The following is an 8,850-nucleotide window of genomic DNA, read 5'->3' as shown; positions in this document are numbered from 1 at the left end:
GGCGCCATTGCCGGGGAATTGCAAATGTGCGCTTGTTATTGGTTATTGTATATATGTTAATATTGTGAATAGTTGCTTTAGTTTCTTTGCTAGTTCTTGCTAGTTTTAGGACTTTGATTTTCATTGTTTCATATTAGTTTTGTCTTTATTTTCTCTTTCTACTATGAATTCTCACCCATTTGGCTACGATTTTAGTTCTAACTATGTTGTAGGAAATGGAAATTCCAATGAGTATATGCATCAAGGATGGGACAATCAAAAGTGGAAGGAACCTCAAACTTATAGACAACCTTCATGGCAACAACCTCCACCAATGTACTATGAGCATGAACCATCCCATGGTGCATATAAATCCAATGGATATGGTGGACCTCCTTGTGGTTATCAACCACAACCACCATATGTCTATGAACCCCCTCCTCAATATAGTCATCAACCACCATACTCACAAGCCCCGTACTACCAAGCACCTCCATATGATCCTAACCCATATCTATCATACCAACAACCTTATGAGCCATATGAAGAATACATAGATCCATACCAATTCCAACATCAATACTCCCAAGAACCACTAATTATATATATATATATATACCACCTCCGTATTCTCACCAATATGAACCACCTTCCTATTATGAACCCTTTCTCCCAAACAATAAACCCTCATATCCACTCCAAACCCTGACGGATGGCACTCTTATCTCAATTCTTCTAGAGCAAAGGAAGCTTTATACTATTTTTCAAGAGGTAGTAACAAATTTAGCCTTCCAACGCTTAGACACTCAAAGCACTCCTATGGCCACATGTGGAGACTCAAATGAAGAGCGTAGCATGAAAGAGAGATTAGAAATTTCGGTGAAAATGAGGAATGAGACTTTGTAGTACCTAGGATTTTCTAGGTTTTTTAGAATTTTTAGGGTTTTCTAGGATTTTTTCGGGTTTTCAAGGGTTATTTAGGGTACTAAGGGTTTTTAAGGTATTCTAGGATTTTCTAGGGTTTTTAGGATTTTCTATGGTTTTTAGGGTTTTCTAAAGTTTTTTAGAGTTTTCTTTAGTTTTTTAGGGTTTTCTAGGATTTTTAGGGTTGTCTAGGGTTTTTTAGGATTTTTAGTATTTTCTAGGGTTTTCTATGGTTTTTGGTGGATTTCTAGGATTTTTTAGGATTTTCCAGGGTTTTCCAGGGTTTTCTAGGATTTTCTAGGGTTTTTGAATTTTCTAGGGTGTGTAGGGTTTTCAAGGTTTTCTAGCGTTTTTTAGGGTTTTCTAGGGTTTTCAAGAGTTTTTTTAGGTACTTAGGGTTTTCTAGAATTTTGAGTTTTTTAGGGTTTTTAGGGTTTTCTAGAGTTTTTTAGAGTTTTCCTAGAAAATCCTAAAAAACCCTAAAAAACCAAGAAAAATCTTAGAAAATCCTAAAAACCATAAAAAAACCCTGGAAAACCTTAAAAAACTCTAGAAAACCCTAAAAACCATAGAAAAACCCTAAAAATCCTAGAAAATCCTAAGTATCCAAAAAAACCCTTGAAAACCTTAGAAAACTCTAAAAAACCCTAGAAAACCCTAAAAACCTTAGAAAATCCAAAAAATCCAAAAAAATCCCAAGAAAATCTAAAAAATCCCCTCAAAAAACCCTAGAAACCCCCTAAAAAACCCTAAAAATCCTAAAAACCCTAGAAAACCCTAAAAAACCTAAAAATCCTAGAAAACCCTAAAAAATCCTAGAAAATCATAAAAAACCAAATAAAACCCTAAAGAATCCTAAAAATCCTAAAAAACCCTAGAAAACACTAGAAACCCCTAAAAAATCCTAGAAAATCATAAAAAACAAAAAAAAATCGTAAAAATCTTAGAAAACCCTATAAACGGAAGAAAAACTTAGAAAACCCAACAAACTCTAGAAAACTCTAAAACACTCTAGAAAACCCTAAAAACTACAGAAAACCCTTGAAAACTCGAAAAAACCCTAGAAAACCCTAGAAAATCCTAAAAAGCCTAAAAACCCCTAGAAAACCCTAAGTACCCTAAAAAATCCTAAAAAATCCTAGAAACACTAAAAAATTCTAAAAATCCTAAAAAATCCTAGAAAACCCTAGAAAATCCTAGCAAACCCTAAAAAATCCTAGAAAACCCTAAAACCTCGAGAAAACCCTAAAAACCCAAAAGAACCCTAAAATCCCTAGAAAACTCTAAAAAACTCTAGAAAATCCTAAAAAACCCTAAAAACCCTAGAAAACCCTAAAAAACGCCAGAAATCCTAGAAAATTCTAAAAATTCTAAGTACCCTAAAAATCCTAAAAAACCCCTAAAAACCCTAGAAAATCCTAGAAAACCCTAAAAAATCTAGAAAACCCAAGAAAATCCTAAAATTTCTAGAAAACCCTAGAAAATCCTAGAAAATCCTAAAAAATCCAAAAATCCTAAGTACCCTAAAAACTTTAGAAAACCCTAAAAATCCTAAAAAACCATAGAAAACCTAAGTACCCTAAAAAATCCTAGAAAATCCTAAAAACCCTAAAAATCCTGAAAAACACTAGAAAATCCTAAAAAACTCTAGAAAACCCTAAAACCCCTAGAAAAACCCTAAAAATCCTAGAAAACCCTAAGTACCCAAAAAAATCCTTAAAAACTTTAAAAACCCTAGAAAACCCTAAAAACTCTAGAAAATCCAAAAAATCCTAGAAAATCCAAGAAAATTTAAAAAATCCCAAAAAACCCTAGAAATCCCGTAGAAAACCCTAGAAAACCCTAAAAATACTAGAAAACCCTAAAAAATCCTAGAAGATCATAAAAAACCAAATAAAACACTAAAGAATCCTAAGAATCCTAAAAAACCGAAAAAACACTAGAAACCCCAAAAAATCCTAGAAAACCATGAAAAATAAAAAAAATCTAGAAAATCGTAAAAATCCTAGAAAACCACAAAAATTCAAGAAAAACTTAGAAAACCCAACAAACTCTAGAAAACTCTAAAAAACTCTAGAAAACCCTAAAAACTACAGAAAACCCTTGAAAACTCGAAAAAACCCTAGAAAACTCTAGAAAATCCTAAAAAGCCTAAAAAGTCCTAGAAAATCCTAAGTACCCTAGAAAATCCTAAAAAATCCTAGAAACACTAAAAAATTCTAAAAAAAATCCTAAAAAATCCTAGAAAACCCTAGAAAATCCAAGCAAACACTAAAAAACCCTAGAAAATCCTAAAAACCCGAGAAAACCCTAGAAAACCCTAAAAATCCAAAAGAACCCTAAAATTCCTAGAAAACTCTAAAAAAAACTCTAGAAAACCCTAAAAAACCCTAGAAAATGCCAGAAATCCAGAAAATTCTAAAATTCCTAAGTACCTTAAAAACCCTAAAAAACCTAGAAAACCCAAGAAAATCCTAAAATTCCTAGAAAACCCTAGAAAATCCTAGAAAACTCTAAAAAACTCAAAAATCCTAAGTACCCTAAAAACCCTGAAAAAACCCTAGAAAACCCTAAGTACCCTAAAAAATCCTAGAAAATCCTAAAAACCCTGGAAAACCTTAAAAATACTAGAAAATCCTAAAAAACTCAAGAAAACCCTAAAGACCCTAAAAAATCCTAAAAATACAAGAAAACCCTAAAAAACTCTAGAAAATCCTAAAAATTCCTAGAAAACCGTACAAAATCCTAAAAACTCTAGAAAACCCTATAAATCCTAGAAAACCCTAAAAACCCTAGAAAACTCTAAAAAACTCTAAAAAATCCTAAAAATTTTGGAAAATCCTAGAAAACACTAGAAAATCTTAAAAAATCTTTAAAAACCCTACAAACCCTAAAAACCCTAGAAAACCCTAAAAAATCCTAGAAAATCCTAAACAACCCTAGAAAACCCTAAAACTTTAGAAAACAAAAAATCCTAGAAAACCCTAAAAACACTAAGAAAAATTTTGTATTTTGAAATCCTAAGTTTTCTTTTCAAGAATATTTTTTTATTTTTTCACAAATATAAAATAAATTATTTATAAAATTTTTAAAATTTTTATTATTGAATATTTTTGAAATTCTTTATTTTTCTACTTTTTGGATTTTTCTAGGGTTTCTTTTCAAGAATATTTTTTTATTTTTTCACAAATATAAAATAAATTATTTATAAAATTTTTAAAATTTTTATTATTGAATATTTTTGAAATTCTTTATTTTTCTACTTTTTGGATTTTTCTAGGGTTTCTTTTCAAGAATATTTTTTTATTTTTTCACAAATATAAAATAAATTATTTATAAAATTTTTAAAATTTTTATTATTGAATATTTTTGAAATTCTTTATTTTTCTACTTTTTGGATTTTTCTAGGGTTTCTTTTCAAGAATATTTTTTTATTTTTTCACAAATATAAAATAAATTATTTATAAAATTTTTAAAATTTTTATTATTGAATATTTTTGAAATTCTTTATTTTTCTACTTTTTGGATTTTTCTAGGGTTTCTTTTCAAGAATATTTTTTTATTTTTTCACAAATATAAAATAAATTATTTATAAAATTTTTAAAATTTTTATTATTGAATATTTTTGAAATTCTTTATTTTTCTACTTTTTTGAAATTTTTTTTATTTTCAAAATTTAAAAATAACAAGTTTTCATCTTATTTTTGTCTTCTACATATTGCTGGACTTTATTTTATTCTTCTAACAACCTTGGAAGACTCTAAAAAATTCTAGAAAATCATAAAAAATATAAAAAAAACCCTAGAAAATCCTAAAAAACCTAGAAAATCCTAGAAAAGGCTTGAAAACCTAAAAACTCAAGAAAACCCTACAAGCCCTAAAAAACTCTTAAAAACTCTAAAAAATCCTAAAAACTATAGAAAATCATAGAAAATCCTAAAAACCCTAGGAAATCCTAGAATATCCTAAAAACCCTATGTAACCTAAAAAACCCTTGAAAATCCGAAAAAATCCTAGAACACCATAGAAAACCGTAAAAAGCCTAAAAGACCCTAGAAAACCCTGAAAACCTAAAAAACCCTAGAAAATCCTAAAAATCCTAAAAACCCTAGAAAACCCTAAAAAACCCTAAAAACACTAAAAAAATCCTTGAAAATCCTAAAAACCTCTAGAAAATCCTAAAAACCCTAAAAAGCGCTGGAAAATCCTAGAAAACCCTAAAAACCCTACAACACCCTAGAAAACCCTAAAAAGCCTAACAAACACTAGAAAATTCTAAGTACCCAAAACATCCTAAAAAATTCTATAAAATCCTAAAAACCCTAGAAACTCTAAAAAATACTTGAAAAACGTAGAAAAACTCTAGAAAACCCCAAAAAACCCTAAAAATCTTAGAAAATCCTTGAAAATCTCAGAAATCCTAGAAAACCCTACGTACCCTAAAAAAACCTTAGATAATCCTAGAAAACCCTAAAAACCTAGAAAACTACAAAAAAAAAACTCTAAAATCCTAAAAAATCAAGAAAATCCTAAAATACCCTAGAAAACCCTAAGTACCCTAAAAAACCCTAGAAAATCCTAAAAATCCTAGAAAATCCAAAAAAACCCCTAAAAACCCTAAAAAAACCCTTGGAGATCCTAAAAACCCCTAGAAAATCCTAAAAACCCTAAAAAGCGCTGGAAAACTCTAGAAAACCCTAAAAACCCTACAACACCCTAGAAAATCCTAAAAAGCCTAACAAACACTAGAAAATCCTAAGTACCCAAAAAATCCTAAAAAATCCTATAAAATCCTAAAAACCCTAGAAACTCAAAAAAATACTAGAAAAACGTAGAAAAACTCTGGAAAACTCCAAAAAACCCAAAAAATTTTAGAAAAACCCTTCAAAATTTCAGAAATTCTAGAAAATCCTAAGTACCCTAAAAAAACCATAGATAATACTAAAAAACCCTAGAAAACTACAAAAAATTTCTAAAATCCTAAAAAAACCAAGAAAATCCTAAAATACCCTAGAAAATCCTAAGTACCCTAAAAAACCCTAGAAAATCCTAAAAACCCTAGAAAATCCTAAAAAACCGCAGAAAACTCTAAAAAATCTAAAAAACTCAAGAAAACCCTAAAGACCCTAAAAATCCTAAAAACTCTTGAAAATTCTAAAAAACTCTAGAAAATGCTAAAAAGTCCTAAAACTCATAGAAAACCTTAGAAATCCTAGAAAACCCAAAAAATTCTAAAAAATTCAAAAAAACTCTAAAAAACCGTAAAAATTCTAGAGAATCCTAGAAAACCCTAGAAAACCCTAAAAATTCAAAAAAATGCCAGAAAATTCTAAAAACCTTAGAAAATCCTAGAAAACCTTAAAAAATACTAGAAACTTTTAAAAACTTTAGAAAACAATAAAAAAAACTTAGAAAATTCTAAAAACACTAAGTAACCTAGAAAACCATAAAAAAGCATAAAAAAACTCTAAAAAACTCTAGAAAGCCCTAAAAATCCATGAAAACCCTAGAAAATCCTAAAAACCCTGGAAACCTTAAAAAACCCTAGAAACTCCTTAAATTACTAGAAAATCCTAAATGTCCTAAAAAACACTAGAAAACCCTAGAAAACTCTAAGAAACATTAGAAAAACCTAAAAAAATCCTAGATAATCCTAGAAAACTTTAAAACCCTAGAAAATTCTAAAATCCTAAGTACCCTAGAAAATCCTAGAAAACCCTAAAAAACCCTTGAAAACTCTAAAAATCCTAGAAAACCCTAAAAATCGTAAAAAAAAAAAAAGCTAAAAAACCCTAAAAAACCCTAGAAAACCCTAGAGAATCCTAGAAAACCATAAAAACTCTAGAAAACTCTAGAAACTATAGAAAATCCTAGAATATCCAAGAAAACCCTAAAAATCCTAGAAAACCCTAAAAACACTAAGTACCCTTGAAAACCCTAGAAAACCCAAAAAAATCCTAGAAAACCATAAAAATCCTAGAAAATATTAAAAAACTCTAGAAAATCCTAAAAAATATAGAAAATCCTAGAAAACCTTAAAACTCCTAAAAAATCCCAGAAAACCGTAAAAAACTCTAGAAAACCCTAAAAACCTTAGAAAATCTTAAAAACCCTAAAAAACACTAGAAAATTCTAAGAACTCTAGAAAATCCTAAAAAAATCCTAGAAAACCTTAAAAAAACCCTGGAAAATTCTCGAAACCCTAGAAAACCTTAAAACCCTAGAAAATCCTAAAAATCCTAAAAAAACTAGAAAACCATAAGAAACTTTAGGAAACAGAAAGAATCCTAGAAAACCCTAAAAACACCAAGAAAAATGTTGTATTTTGAAATCCTAAGTTTTTTTTTCAAGAATATTTTTTTGCTTTTTTATTCACCAGATAATGCTATTTTTTCACAAATATAGAATAAATTAATTTTAAAAAGTTAAACATTTTACATTTTTGTTTATTGGATATTTTTTAAATTCTTTATTTTTCTACTTTTTAGATTTTTCTAGGGTTTTTCGGGTTTTCAGGGTTTTTTAGGGTTTTCTAGGTTTTTTAGGGTTTTCTAAAGATTTCAAGGATTTTTTTGGGTAGTTAGGATTTTCTAGGATTTTTTGGGTTTTCTAGAGTTTTTTAGAATTTTCTAAGGTTTTTTAGGGTTTTTAGGATTTTCTAAAGTTTTCAGGATTTTCTAGAGTTTTTTAGGGTTTGTAGGGTTTTTAGTGTTTTATAGGGTTTTTAAGATTTTCTAGCGGTTTTCGGGTTTTCTAGGGTTTTGTAGTGTTTTTAGGATTTTGTAGAGTTTTTTAGAGTTTTCTAGGTTTTTAATGGTTTTCTAAGGTCTTTTAGGGTTTTCTAGGTTCTTTTAGGGTTTTTAGGATTTTCTAGGGTTTTATAGATTTTTCTAGGGTTTTTAGGGTTTTCTAGAGTTTTTTAGAGTTTTTTAGTATTTTTTAGTGTTTTCTAGGTCCTTCTAGGATTTGTCGGGTTTTATAGGATTTTCTAAGGTTTTTAGGGTTTTCTAGAGTTTTTTAGACTTTTCTAGAATTTTTTTAGGGATTTTAGTGATTTTAGGGATTTCTAGGGTTTTCTAGGGGTTTTAGTGTTTTCTAGTGTTTTCTCGGCTTTTTAGAATTTTCTACGATTCTTTTCGGTTTTCTAGGATTTTTTAGGTTTTTATAGGAACTTTTTTAGGATTTCTAGGGTTTTAGGATTTTCTAGGGTTTTTTAGAGTACTTAGAATTTTCTAGAAATTTTAGACTTTTTAGGATATTTTAGGATTGTCTAGGGTTTTTAAGGTTCTTTAGGATTTTTTAGGGTTTTTAGAATTTTCTAGGGTTTTTTAGTGTTTTCTAGGGTTTTCTAGGTACTTAGGATTTTTATATTTTTCTAGGGTTTTGTAGGTTTTTAGGGTTTTCTAGGATTTTCTAGGTTTTTTACGTTTTTCTAGAGTTTTTAGAGTTTTCTAGGGTTTTTTAAAGTTTTTTTAGGATTTTTAGGATTTTCTAGTTTTTTATGGTTTTGTAGAGATTTTTAGAGCTTTCTTGGGTTTTTACGATTTTTTAGGGTCTTTAGGGTTTTCTTGAGTCTTTTAGGGATTTTAAGTATTTTCTTGGGTGTTTCAGGATTTCTAGGATTTTTAGGGTCTTCTATGGTTTTTTAGGATTTTTTAGGGTACTTAGGATTTTCTAGGGTTTTTAGGATTTTTTAGGATTTTCTAGGATTTTCAAGGGTTTTCTAAGGTTTTCTAGGATTTTTAGGGTTTTTTAGCGTCTTTTAGGATTTTGTAGGATTTTTAGGGTTTTCTAGGTAATTTCAGGTTTTCTAGAATTTTTTAGGATTTTTAACAGTTTCTAAGGGTACTTAGGGTTTTTAGAGTTTTCTAGGATTTCTGGAGATTCCTAGAATTTTCTAGGTTTTTTAGGGTTTTCTAGGGTTTTTCAGGATTTTCTGGAGTTTTC

This window comes from Arachis ipaensis, chromosome B03, assembly GCF_000816755.2.
Source record: "Arachis ipaensis cultivar K30076 chromosome B03, Araip1.1, whole genome shotgun sequence".
NCBI lineage: Eukaryota > Viridiplantae > Streptophyta > Magnoliopsida > Fabales > Fabaceae > Arachis > Arachis ipaensis.
This window is presented reverse-complemented; position numbering follows the sequence as displayed.